At 38.8% G+C, this 14,390-nt stretch overlaps 1 protein-coding gene across 2 annotated transcripts in view; it reads right to left on the bottom strand.

Annotated features, from left to right (window-relative positions):
- PAK1 (p21 (RAC1) activated kinase 1) overlaps nt 1-14,390 on the bottom strand; it is a 157,729-nt gene that overhangs the window by 134,205 nt on the left and 9,134 nt on the right. The window lies entirely within an intron of this gene.

The raw sequence follows: 14,390 nt of genomic DNA, 5'->3' as shown, positions 1-14,390 counted from the left end.
CTGGATCCACAACACTTCTACTCACTAGGTAATCTTATTTCCTAGGTTGGGACATCAGCTCTGCTTCATTTTCAGCAGACCTGCTAATGACTTTAATTAAATCCCATCAGATATAAACAAGTTAAGATAGACTTTCGACTAATAGGGGAAAAATGAAATTTAACCCCAGATATAAATTCTTCCATGGCAGGAGATAGGAAGAGGGCAAGAAGTAGAATACAAGACTAGACAAATTACTTCCCTTAATTTCTTATATAAAGTAAAGGAGAGTGGGGCACCTGGGTGGCTCAGTCAGTTAAGTGTCCGACTTTGGCTCAGGTCATGATCTCAGGGTTTGAGTTCAAGCCCCACATCAGGCTCTGTGCTGACAGCTCAGAGCCTGGAGCCTGCTTTAAATTCTGTGTCTCCCTCTATCTCTCTGTCCCTCCCCCGTTCATACTCTGTCTCTCTCTCTCTCTCTCTCTCTCAAAATTAATACACATAAAAAAAAAAAACTAAAGGAAAGAGTCCAAGCCAATCCTGAACACCTTTCCCACTGTAACATAATAGAATTTTATAAATATTCTATATTTAGAAAACATGAAATGTGTAAAAAACAAAAAGTAGGACGGAGAGGGCAAAGTGCTACAAATTAAAATGATCTCACAGAAGAAAATAAAAAGGAATCAGTTATTCTGCCAAGGAAAACATAAAATATGTATGGTCACATCACCATTAATACATATTAGTTATAAGAGTGAAAAGAAATCCCTGTATCCCTGTGACAGCCAGAGTAAATAATTCACATAATGCCCCAAGAAAAGACTGCAGAGGCAGAAACCATTGCTCATGAAATTAAATCAGAGCTAATCTAAATATGGTCAAGAATCTGAGACCTGAAACAATTACTGAGAACGAGGTAATTGTCTTAGGAGGAAAGACAGTCCTAAGGGAGTACACTTTCCCTTGTCCTCAGAATAAAGTTCAAAGGACTTTGGCCAAGTATTTTTGGTAAATATTTACTAATATTTATTTATTTTACTAATATTTATTTATTTCATTAATATTGCTAAATAATTACCTAAGTCCTTCACATACATTCATTCATTTAATTCTTCCAACACTCTAGTAGTTATATTCCTTATTTTACAGAAGAGGAGTTTGAAGCTCAAAGAAGGGACCAAGATGAGAACCCAATCTCTGACTCCAAGTTCAATGTACTTTCTTTTTGAATGTTTGTTTTTTGTTTTTCTGAGAAAGAGAGAGAAAGTGTGTGTGGGCACAGGGGAGGGGCAGAGAGAGAGAGGGATGGAGGATCTCAAGCAGGCTCTGCGCTGACAGCTGACAGCAGCAAGCCCCATCCAGGGCTCAAATTCAGACTATGAGATTCTGATCTCAACCGACTCAGCCACCTAGGCATCCCCAATGTACTTTCTATCTCATCCCATTAGAATCTACCTCCTTCACTGCACAGGTCCTTCACACATACGTTATCTAGTGTTATATTTCACAACAACCTTGTGTGGTAGAAATTCAAGATTCCTCATTAACTGACCCCCTACCCAGTTTTGAAACGGATGCTGTTGTCAGCCTATCCAGCATTCATTCTCTACTTTCTCCTTCCTAATAGAGCCCTGATTTTTATCCAGTATTCATCCCTCAGCAGCGTGTGTTACTAAGGCATTTCTCAAATTTTAGTCTGTTGTCAGCATCATAATCACCTGGAGGACTTGTACAAAAAACAGATTCCTGGGCCCCACACTCAGAGTTTTTGATTCACTGAATCTGGTACATGCCCTGAGTATCTGCATTTTTAACAAGTTCCCAAGTGACCACACTTTGAAAACCACTGTCCTCAAGTAATGCTGACCCCTAGCTCCAGGGAGAGGTCTTGATTCTACATTCAAACCGTAGTATTTAAACCATTCTTGACAGCCATTAGTTCAAGAACTCAGCCTTAACCAATTAGCTTCTGGTATGCCTCTGGAAACTCTTGTGGTTCCAGGATGGGCAAGTAGCCTAAGTTGATCCAGTTGGACTAAAGAATTTTTTTTCCCATTTTGGGAGATTAAGTCAGTGTCTCTTTCTCTGCCTCTCTCCCTCTCTCTCTCCCTCCCTCCCTTCCCCTTCCTCTCTATGTATCTCTCTCACCCATTGGTTAACAAAAAAACTTACCTCCTTAACTGTTCCTATCAGCCAATTTATCACCATGATGAAAGCAGCTTGGGGAATACACACACACACACACACACGCGCGCGCGCGCATTTCCCAGTCTCCTTTCTTTTTTTTTTTTTTTAATTTTTTTTTTTTAATGTTTTTTATTTATTTTTGGGACAGAGAGAGACAGAGCATGAACGGGGGAGGGGCAGAGAGAGAGGGAGACACAGAATCGGAAACAGGCTCCAGGCTCCGAGCCATCAGCCCAGAGCCTGACGCGGGGCTCGAACTCACGGACCGCGAGATCGTGACCTGGCTGAAGTCGGACGCTTAACCGACTGCGCCACCCAGGTGCCCCTCCCAGTCTCCTTTCTAAGGGTGATTTAAGTTTTGCTAATCAGATGCTCCACACTAGATACTGATTTGGAATGAAATTAGATGGGTGGAGAGACTAGACACAGGACATCCCTCTTATTGGAGCAAACTGCACAGAGGCAGCAGAGTTCTAGATCTAGCAGCTGTAGCAACAGCTTCCTGATTTTGCAGCTTCTAGATTATGGCAAAGACTGTGGCATCCTTAACAGCTCAGTTCTTCAGTGTGGTTTAAGGAATTTGTTCTTGGAAGTCCAGCCTAGGTCCATTTCTTACTCTCACAAAGGCTCTTTAATCTCTCTAGCACCCTTTAGTAAATCATTTTTCCTTGAACTTGCTAGAGTGGATTCTGTTACTTGCCCCTATTAATAAGAAACCTGACCACTAAACTGCCTTACACTAAAGATAACTTATATTATTTAAAATCATGTTCTCATAACAGCTAACCCTTTCCTTCCTTGTCTTTGCAGCAACTCTTTCCTCAGTCTGGAACGTCCTCTCCCTCAAAATTGTCTCATTTGCAAAAGCTATCTACTTCTTCCATGAAGAGGTTTACATAAAAAGGAGTTAATCACAGAGGAAAGGAAGTAAATAGACTTGACAGAGGAGACTGAGCCCTAAAGAACAAGCAATATGACATCTGGCAGAGAAGGGGCAAGGAGGAAGGAGAGGGGTATTTCATATGTAAAGAACAACATTCACAAAAGCATTAAAGTGCCTCTTGCCACCAAGGACTGACCCCATGAACTCACAACTTCTTAGAGTTGGGATTGATGCCGCAGCATATACTGGTGTTTGCTCAATAAATTAGTATTGAATACAAGTGACTTTTAGAGTCAGTTGTCAGTAATTACTAAGTCTTAATAACTGTGTATTTTTTTTAAAAAAAATGCTATACTAGGAGCCACAAGGAAATTCCCATAGTGAGATCACAGTTTCCTACCCATGAAGATTTACAATGTAGAGGGAAACAAAGATATCTGAAAAGATCAAGGACACAATATAAATACTATAAAGACAAGTGCAAATTCATATAAACAGGTGTAAAGAAAAAAGATTCAAGTCATTGGAGTATCTAAAAGTAGGTGTTTTTCAGAAAGGATATTCCCCAAGAGAATTCATTAATTTACTAAATATTTATCAAGCATCTACTATGTGCTAAAAATTACTCTAGACACTGAAGATACATACAGGGAAGCAAGTAGACAAAAATCCTTGCTTTCACAAGGCTCGGATTCTAACTGAAGAAGAATTAGCAACAAAGGTTTCAAAGACAGAATTGGAAATTAAAGCACTGGTCATTAGACTCATTTTAGCTTCCTTATGCTGTAATCATAATGATAGACAACACTTACTGATCACTTGTTATGTGCCAGAATCTGCTAAGTGCTTTACAATTATTGCCTCATGTAATCTTAGTAACAAACCTATGAAGCAGGTACTATTATTAGTACCATTTTAAGGATAAGGATACTAAAACTACACAGGTTACTTAACTCTCCCCAGATCACATAAGGAAGTGGCAGGGCCACAAGATTCAAAGTTAGGTCAGTGGCAGAGGTTTTAAATGCTGCATAATAGAGAGGACAAAATTATATTTACATCAGATAGATTTTTGTTAAAATGGGAGGCAAGGAATTATTAATTTGGCATGAGCTTTATCATCTCTGAGGGTTTTTTTTTCCTTATCCCATAAAATGAGGAATTAGATTCCCTAAACTATGTTAACTTCCAGCTTGTTTCCATGGTTTCAAAAACAATGTGAAAAGGTATTCAGGTATCTTGACCAATTGTTAGTGAAAGGGTACTCTGAAGGTCGATCCTATACAGTTCTTATCTACCAGCTGGGACCATGTGCTTCCATGCTTTCATTAAGGAGCACATTAGCATTATATTAATTGGCATAAACAGCTGTAGCACCTCCAGCAGATAGGAGACTGGAAGCACAGAGAACAAAGGGAGAGGCAGGAAAGCAATGATTGGCTGACCTGGATCCGTCTAGGTCAGGTTTGGCATTTGGCCCCTCTGCATTTCTAAGTTCTCATGAATGTGGATGCCCAGGCAGCAGCCCAAAGCCTTCCTCATTTCCATCTCAATCTCCAGGAAGAATTACAATGAGAACAAGAGCTATTGAGGCAGAGAACGGACTCTGAATATTTAAGCACACACTAGGCTGGAACCAGCAAAAGAAAGAGTGAGAGATTTTCCTTCTGGACCTTACAAAGTGTAACAGTCAAACCCTACTCACCTGACATACAAGCTCTGTCCCAAATAGTACCTTTTCAAGGAGCCCTTCCAAACCCTACAATTATTTACTTCTTTCTGTCCCTATGCATTTATTAGGTACCTCCGAAGTACCAGACTCTGAGCTAGGCACCACAGGAATATAATGAATAAAGCATAACCCCCAACATCAGGGAACTGAAGCTAATAGAGAAACAAGTACATACAGCGGGGTTCTTACTATCTTGAGTATAACTAATATCAAAAACTGCCATTTAAGTTAACTGATGAGGTACCAAAATTGCCTAGTAAAGTTTTTTTAAATGATTGGGACTTCAATTTATCATACATAAAACAAATTTTTCTAATTCTTAATATTTAACAAAACTTTGTTATAATTGCCTATAAGGTAATACTTATACCAAAGAACATCTGCCACTTCACATTTGGCTTTTAAAACACGTTAAGAGGATCAATTTTGTAAAAATATTCAAGAGCTTCACCAATCTTTCCCAAGGGTCTCTCTTAATCCTTTGTTACTCAAATCATTGTCCTCTGAATCTCCTATTATGTCATTACTCATGTTAATTTTCCCTTCAATTTTAAACTGGTCTAGCTCTACCTAATCCTCATGTGTCAAGGATTTTTTTGTGTGTATGATTCAAACCATTCTCCAATATTGCCTTATTTCAAATTCGTAAAAGTCTTAATGTTTTGCAGAAATGCCAGTTTTCATTTTAGAATCTATTTGCATCGTATTGTCAGATGTGAATTACCCACCATTAGAAAGGCACTTACTGAGAAAGGGTAAAGAGGACAGAGCCCAACGGTGAGCAGGGAGGGATGCTTGAGTGGGGATTAATTTTACAAGTGATCAGCTCCAATGGATAACAAATGAACTCCTAATTATGGTGCAAAGGAAAGACAGAGTGCTATGGACATTCAACATGTTTAATAAATATTTGTTAAGTGAGCAGATAAGTAAATTATTTTACTCAATCATTCAACAACTATTTATTGACAGCCTACTACATGCCACACACTGTTCGAGATTCTAAGTATACAGTAAGGAATGAAAAAAAAGTACTACACTGCCTTAGTCCATTTAGGCTGCTGTAACAGAACACCATAGGCTGGGTGGCTTCCAAAGAACAGAAATTTGTTTCTTACAGTTCTAGAGGCAAGATCAAAGCACCAAAAGATTCAATGTCTGGTGAGAATTCTCTTCCTGGTTCATAGATGCCCTCTTCTCACTATGTCCTTGCATAGCATTAGGGACAAGGGAGCTATCTGGGGTCTCCTTTATAAGAACACTAATCCCATTCATGAGGATTCCATCCTCATGACCTAATCACCTCCTAGAAGTGTCACCTCCCCAATCATCACATTGGGTATTAAGATTTAACATATAAATTTGAGAGAAACATAAACATTCAGTGTATAGCACACCCTCAGGAATTTATAATCATGAGTGGTTGGATGAGGACTCGAAGACTACATGGAAGACATGGCATCCAAGCTGGATCTTGAAGAAGGGAGTTTTAATAGCAGAGAGAGAAAAGGAATTCTAGGCTGAGGAAACAGGGTCATATGACATTTCAAAGTGAATGAAACACAGTCTTTTTAGAGAGATGAAATAGGGTCAAGAGAAATGATGCTGAAGAAGTAGGTGGGGTCAAATTATAAAGTTCCCTGAAAAACAACTTAATTTACATATTATCTTACAGGCAATGGGGACACAGTGACTGCTTTTGGGCAGAACAGTAAGAGGATCAGAAACATTACTCCAGGCAGAATGATGAATGAATGAAAGAGAAAGACTGGTAGCCAAGACACTAGTTATGAGGTAATTAAAAGCCTAGAGAAAAGAAGATTAAGGTGTAAACCAAGCAGAGGAGATAGAAAAATAAAAACAAATTTGAAAAAACTTCAGAAATAAAGCTGCCAAGGCTTAGTAATCCTTGATAATGTGAGCTCACTCATTCAACAAAGATTTACAACACTTATGTTCCACACACTGTATTAGGTGATGAGGTATAATGGTGGATAAAAAAGATATGATCTTTGATTCCATGGAGCTGGAAGTCTAGCCAATAACAAAGAGTCAGATAAGTATAGAATTACAGATCATTACCAATGCCATTACAGAAAATAACGAAGTACTGTCAAAGGATAATGGCGGGGGGCGGGGGGTGGGGGGTGGGGATCTTCTTTAGACAGGTTCTGGCTCACAACAGCTACTTAATATTTGTTTTCTAAAAGAAGATACAGGGGGGAGAGAAAAACCAGACTTGTGAAGAAGGCAGAATTGGGGAAGAACACACCAGGGGAGAACAGGTATGAAGACCCTGAGGCAGGGAAGACTTTCTCAGGCGGGCTCAGGTGGTTAAGCATCCGACTCTTGGTTTTGGTTCATCATGAGATGATCTCACGGTTCATGAGATCAAGCCCCACATGGGGGTCAGTGCTGATAGAGCAGAGCCTGCTTGGGACCATCCCTTCCCCTCTCTATCCCTCTCCTGCATGCTCACGTGCACACATGCACACACTCTCTCTCTCAAAATAAATAAATAAACTTAAAACAAAAAGACTTTCTCAAATTTTGCAGAACAGGGGGAAAAGTGCCAATCACTCTAAAGCACAGTCAGTGCAGTGGACAGTGGCACAAGATAAAGTTAGAAAAACAAAAACAAAGGTCAGGTCTCTTGGAACATTATAAATCATGTTTAAGATTTTATATTTTCTTCCAAATAAAACAAAAAGCTTTTACAGGCTTTAAGCAAAGAGCTCAGTTAAAAGACTACTATAATAGTCTAGGGTAGAGATGGTTGTGGCTTGGATTAGAGAGGTGACAACAGACATGGGGAGAGGTAGATGGACTCAAGAAATACACAGGAAGTAAAATTGACAAGATTGGGGGTGGAGTACATATAAAGGATAGGAAAGAAGGAAGTATCAGGGGTAAATCTTAAATTTGTGGTTTGAGTAACTAGGTAAACAAAGATGCCACTAAAACAGGGATAACTTAGGGAGTACCAAATTTGTGGGAAAAGATCAAGAATGCAGACTTAGGGGCACCTGAGAGGCTCAGTTGGTTAAGCTTTGACTCTTGATCTCGGTTCGGGTCATGATCTCACAGTTTGTGACACTGAGTCCTGCATCAGTCTCTGCTCAGTGAGAAGTCTGCTTGGGATTCTTTCTCTCTCTCAATCTCTCTCACCCCCTCTCTCTCTGCCCCTCGTCCCCACACGTGCACACACACTTTCTCTCTCTCTCTCTCTCAAAATAAATAAACTTAAAAAAAAAAAAAAAGAATGCATTTCTAGAGCATATTAAGTATCAAATGTTGTAAGATCTCAAAGTGGAAATATCCAGTGGATAAGAGGATATACGGGTCTAGAGTTAAGGACAGAGGTTAGGCTAGAGCTATCTGGGAAAATATGGGAGTTATCAGCATATATACAGTATTCAAAGACAGGACAATGAATGAGATCAAGCAGAAAGTATGATGTAAGAGGAGGAGAGAATCTTACCCTTGAGGAATTTCAACATTTAAAATCAAGATAGGGGCACCTGAGTGGCTCAGTCAGTCAAGCATCAGACTCCTGATTTTGACTCAGGTCATGATCTCACAGTTGATGAGATCGACCTCCGCAGAGGGCTCTAGCTGACAACAAGGAGCCTCCTTGGGATTCTCTCTCTCCCTCCCTCTCTTTGCACCTCCCCAACTCATGCATGTGCACATGTGCATGCACATGCTTTCTCTGAAAATAAACTTTAAAATCAAAATAGAAAAAAGGCAACAAATAAACTAAGGAATGATCAGAGGTAGGAGGCAAAGAAAGTTATATCACAGAAGGCAAAAGAATATCTTTTTAAAGGCTTTTATAAGTTTATGTATTTTGAGTGAGACAAAATACATGTATTATGTATTTTGAGTGAGAGACAGAGAGAGACCACATGTGTGTGCATGCTTATACACACACACACGAGTGGGGGAGGGGCAGAGAGGAAGAGAGAAAAATCCCAAACAGGCTCCCATGCTCAGCTCAGTGTGGAGCCTGATGCGGGGCTCCATCCCACAACTGTCAGATCATGACCTGAGCCGAAATCGAGAGTCAGTTGCTTAAATGAATGAGCCACCCAGGTGCCCTGGCAAAGGAATATTTTAAAGAGAGAGTAATCAAAAAGGCAAATATACAGAGAGGTTCAGTAAGTTGACAATGAAAAGGAAATTCCATGGCTGTTAATATCACAAAAACAAAGACATCCAGGCATTAAGATCCCCTTGTTGAAAGCACACACTGATACCTATAAAGTGATCATGCAAAACAAACAAAGATAAACCTGAATCTGAATTACCCTCCAAATACTAAATTACACATAATATTATAGAGGACCAAGGAGCTTGTTAAAGCATAACAGGGAAATGCAAAATCCAGACAGTAGGAAACTCTACAGAACAATGTGGTTTCTTCAACAAATAAGCTGAAAGGGGTTAAAAAAGAGATTGAGAGGGACCTTAGAGAGTAAAAGAAGACAGAAAAGACCTATCAACAAATCTCTCAAAGTAGCCCTCATTTGGATTCTGCTTCCAACTGTTAAAGAAGAAAAAAAGTATGACATTTGAATCACAACTGAGTATTTTTATGATAGTAAGGGATTACTGGGTATTTGTATGCCACTATGGTTTTTGGTTTTTGTTTTTTTTTTTTAAGTAGATTTGGCACAATAGGGGTTATTATGGGTCTTAGTAAGTGTGGTTGTGATGCGGTGGTGAGGGTAGAAGTAGACTGGAGTAAGCTTTCAAGTAAATAGGAGGTAAGGCACTGGAAACAGAAGCTGTAAACAGCTATTTAAAGAAAACTGGCTTTGAAGGAGAACAAAGACAGGGTTTAGCTGGAGGCTGACATGAGATTTCAGGAGCGCTTTTATTTGGTAGGGAAGGGGGAAATTGTTTTCATTTAAATAGAACATCTTGAATGCTGCTTATAACTCAGCAGAAAGCAAAATGTAAAGATTCAGTGAAGTGAGGTTTCTAAGAGAGGACCATAGGAAGGAATCTAAAAGTATGTGAAGGAGAATCACTTCCTTCATCGTAAAGGAAGGCGCAAAGGTAAAAATGGGTGCAAATCCAAGTAGATCCTTAGATTCAGTAGTAGGAATATGAAATTTCTATTTTATGTGTGATACAGGAAGCAAAGTGAGGTAGGAGGATGGGGGTGGGCGGGGAGGAGAAACCCAGGGGAAAACATGGCAGGTGGAGAGTGAAGGGAGAACTGAAGATAACCCTGAAGAAAAGCAGCTATTTTCAGAGCTAAAAAACAGGGGTAAAAAAACAAAAAACAAAAAACAGGTTTTTGGAAATGGGAAATGAGTCCACTGAATAGACCAACTCCTGAAGAAATCATTAAAAGAAAGACTGTGGCGGTATTTTCAGCTTGCAAATATTAAGTCCTGTCAAGAGCACATTAGGTCTTTATATCCCTTTACCCAGTAATCCTACCTATGGGAATTTATTCCAAAAAAAAAATATTTTATTTTTTTTTAATGTTTATTTGTTTGAAACAGAGAGAGACAGAGCATGAATGGGGGAGGGGCAGAGAGAGAGAGGGAGACACAGAATCAGAAGCAGGCTCCAGGCTCTGAGCCATCAGCCCAGAGCCTGACGCGGGGCTTGAACTCACGAACCGTGAGATCGTGACCTGAGCTGAAGTCGGACGCTCAACCGACTGAGCCACCCAGGCACCCCCCAAAAAAAAATATTTTAAAGGAGAAAGCTATATGTAGTGTTACAGATAAAATTACAGTGTGATTTACAACATGAAAAGAAAACCTAAGTGATTCTGAGTTTTATGTGTCAATTTGGCTACACTATAGTACCCAGTTACTTGATTAAATCTAACTACTAATCTAGGTATTGCTGTGAAGGTATTCTGTAGATGTATTAAACATCTACAGTCAGTTGACATTAAATAAAGGAGATCGTTCTTCCTAATCTAAGGGTAGACTTCATCCAATCAGCTGAAAGGCCTCAAGAGCAAAACTGCGGTTTCCTGGAGAAAAAAGAATTCTACTGGTTCTATTTCTCTGGTAGAACACTGACTGACACAATGATTTTAGGCAAATCATGGAATATCAGGTAATAATTTTATAGTGAGCACTAAGAAATTACATGGGGAAATGTTTATAGATCAAGGAAAAAGGGGGGCACCTGGCTGGCTCAGTCTGTAGAGCATCGGACTGTTGATCCCAGGGTCATGTAGTCTACTTAAAAAACAACAACAACGGGGCGCCTGGGTGGCGCAGTCGGTTAAGCGTCCGACTTCAGCCAGGTCACGATCTCGCGGTCTGTGAGTTCGAGCCCCGCGTCAGGCTCTGGGCTGATGGCTCGGAACCTGGAGCCTGTTTCCAATTCTGTGTCTCCCTCTCTCTCTGCCCCTCCCCCGTTCATGCTCTGTCTCTGTCTGTCCCAAAAATAAATAATAAAAAAAAAAAAAAAAAAAAAAAAAAAAACAACAACAACAACAACAAAAACCCATAAACAACAAACTGAGGTCTACATTGTGATTACAACTATGTAAATGTGTATGTTTACATGTAAGAAAAAAGGAAACAAAGTGGTTATTCATTAGAATAATGGAATCCTGGCTAAATTTTAAACATATGAATAGTGTTACAAAATAGTTTGTGAAATAGAGCTGTTATTTTTTAAAAACTTTTTAAGTTTTTTAAAATGTTTATTTTTGAAAGAGAGAGAGTAGACATGCTGTGAGCGGTGGCAGGCGAGCAGAGAAAGAGGGAAACAGAGGATCCAAAGCAGGCTCTGTGCTGTCAGTGCGCGCGCGGGTCTGGCACTCACAAACCATGAGATCATGATCTGAGCCGAAGTCGGACGCTTAACCGAGCCGACTGAGTCCAACTGAGCCACCCAGGTGCCCTTGTTATTTTTAATGGAAGAAAGTTAGTAACGTTATTGTTAAGCCTTATTAAAACTACATAACACTTTAAAGAAACTCCTGATAATCTAAAAGGAAACTGCCAATTTTGAAATGTCGCCTTGGATAGTACTAAAAAGAACAGACCCTCTAGAAGGCAAATATACTTACAAAGGCCTCAATCCAATGCCATTTTTCAGTAACATAGAATTCTTCAACTCAAATGAAGTGAAGTCCCAGAATGGCAAAGTAGGCAGTGATCAGTTTGATCAGCTTAAGAATTTCCCACATCCTTAACCAGCTAGCTTCAGGGCATGCATTCAACTTTGACTCAGATCAGAGATGTTTGTACAGAGCAGCTAAATATTTAGCACTCCAGGGTTCTTCTCTCCTTCCCTCTCCAACACCAGGCACTGAAAGGATTCTTGTATGCTTGTTGAACTTGAGAAACAAACAAATGCTCTAAGTAAAGAAGTCATGACTCGGTTTGATGTTGGCTCCACGTTCATTCTTTTAATCAAAAAATATTCATTAAGTGGCTACTATATGCTAGGAACTGTGACTACAATGGTGAGCAAGAAAAGATAATTTTTATTTTAAAGAAAAGGGCGCCATTTTAAAACTTATTCTCTTTAGGGTGCCATGCCTTAAAAAGAAATAATTCTCTGGAGCTTAAGGTCTAGTAGGACAGATAGATATTAATCAAATAATGCCACCGTGTAGTGGGTAAGAGTATAGTTCTATGTAAACAAATAATGATACAAATGCTAAAATGTTTAAGGATGAAGCGCACTGGCATCTGAAACTTATTTGGAATTGCTTCAAAATAAGATGGATTGATGAATGGATTAAGGGATGGATAGATAATCAAATACAGCAAAACATTACAGAATCTAAATGAGTATATGGGTGCTCACTGCACATACTTCCCTCTTAATATTTTATTATAATTTTTAAACATACAAAAAAGTTGAAAGAAGTATACCATCAAATAGTTTCAAGAGTAAGCCTACAGGAAGGATTTTTTTTTTTAATGAAAATTTCAATCTTTGACCAAGAGTTCTACTTAGATATTATAGATACCAAGACGCAGTCTAAAAACCACTTACATTAATCAATTTATCCATCAGTACTTATTTGCTTCTTTGTTTTAGCGGACAGCGATAGAGAACACTCTAAACTCAAAATACTATGCCAAAAGTGCTGGCACTATACAGGTGGAGAGTGGCCCTCAGGCACTAATTGTCTCTGTCTATAAAATCAGATTTAATAATCCCTTCTCAGTCTCTCAGGATTAAACAGGATATCGCATAGGGTAGCAATTTGAAAGGTCTCTTCCTATCACCCCAACTCTATCAAGTACCATCACTCTTGTTCCATGTGCACCAGTCATAATGGCTTTTTTTTTTTTTAGTTCCTATGTTGAGCTTAAACCAGTGCTAATAGAAATATAATACAAGCCATTAACATGAGCCACATATGTAATCTTAATTTTTCTAGTAGCTATGTTTTTAAAAGCTAACAAAACAGGTGAAATTAATTTGAAAATCTATTTTAACCCAATTAATCTAAAATACTAACATTTTATTATATAATAAATAGTGAGTTGTATTCAATTCTTTTTTCAGTACTAAATCTTCAAAATCTGGTATGTATTTCATACCTACAGCACATCTGTATTTGAACCAGCCACATTTCAAGTGTTCAGTAGCCATACTCTCTAGTAGTTAACATCTTGAGCATCATAGCTCTAAACTTTTACCTACTTTCAGGGTCTTTGTGCATTTAAAATGTTCCCTCTGCCTGATATGCTCTACATCGGGTTCTCTGAATGGCTAATAACTACTTATCTTGTATATCTCAGTTTAAAAGCATCATCTCCTCATTGAAGCCTTCCCCTTCATCACTCCAAAATTCTCTACGTTAGTCCTTTATCTCTTTTGTAGGACTTACCAAAACCTGCAACTATTTATTTGTATGTTTAATGCTTTTCTCTGTATTCCCCTCTGGAATGTAAGCTTTATAAGAGTAATGAGAAGGATCATTTCTATATTATTTATGATTGTACCCCAAGTATTAATCACAAGGCTTGGCACATAGGAAGCAACCAATAAATATTTGTAGACCAATGTAGGAATTGATAAATAGATACACTGTAGAGACATACTGAGTTTTTATGCACGTGAAAGTGTGTGTGTTTTGCCCCTACTCTACAAGCCCACAAATAAGAATACGTTCAGCAGCCATTCCCAACTAGCCTGGGACAGAATTGTCAAGACAATTCTCTGACAAGAGTTAGTGGGTAGAAACATGATTTTGGGAAAAAGAACAAGCTGTAAATAGCTTTACCATTCTCTAAGGAACTAGGAATTTTTTAGAAATCAAGAGAAAATGAAGGAAGTGCCACTGCAAGCAATACCCAAATGATCAAGAGCCAACACTAGATTTGGAGATTGCAAATTTCCAAACTCATGGCCATGTTATCATAGATAAGCCGTTACCTTCTTTCCACCTGTAAAAACAAGATGCCTTAAAGATAGAATGAAATGAGATTGTATATGAAAGTGTTTTGAAAACAGTAATATCTAAATACATATAAATTGTCTCTAGGCTGCTCAGAAAATTTGGAGTTTCAAAGGTCTATCATTATGAATTTTTCTCCTTTGCTTATCTGGTTTCTTGTTTTAAGTTACTTTGCAGACTTGGGGCACCTGGGTGGC

This window comes from Neofelis nebulosa, chromosome 10 (assembly GCF_028018385.1).
Source record: "Neofelis nebulosa isolate mNeoNeb1 chromosome 10, mNeoNeb1.pri, whole genome shotgun sequence".
NCBI lineage: Eukaryota > Metazoa > Chordata > Mammalia > Carnivora > Felidae > Neofelis > Neofelis nebulosa.
Note: the sequence above shows the minus strand (reverse complement) of the source record. Positions and strands in the feature narration are given on the sequence as shown.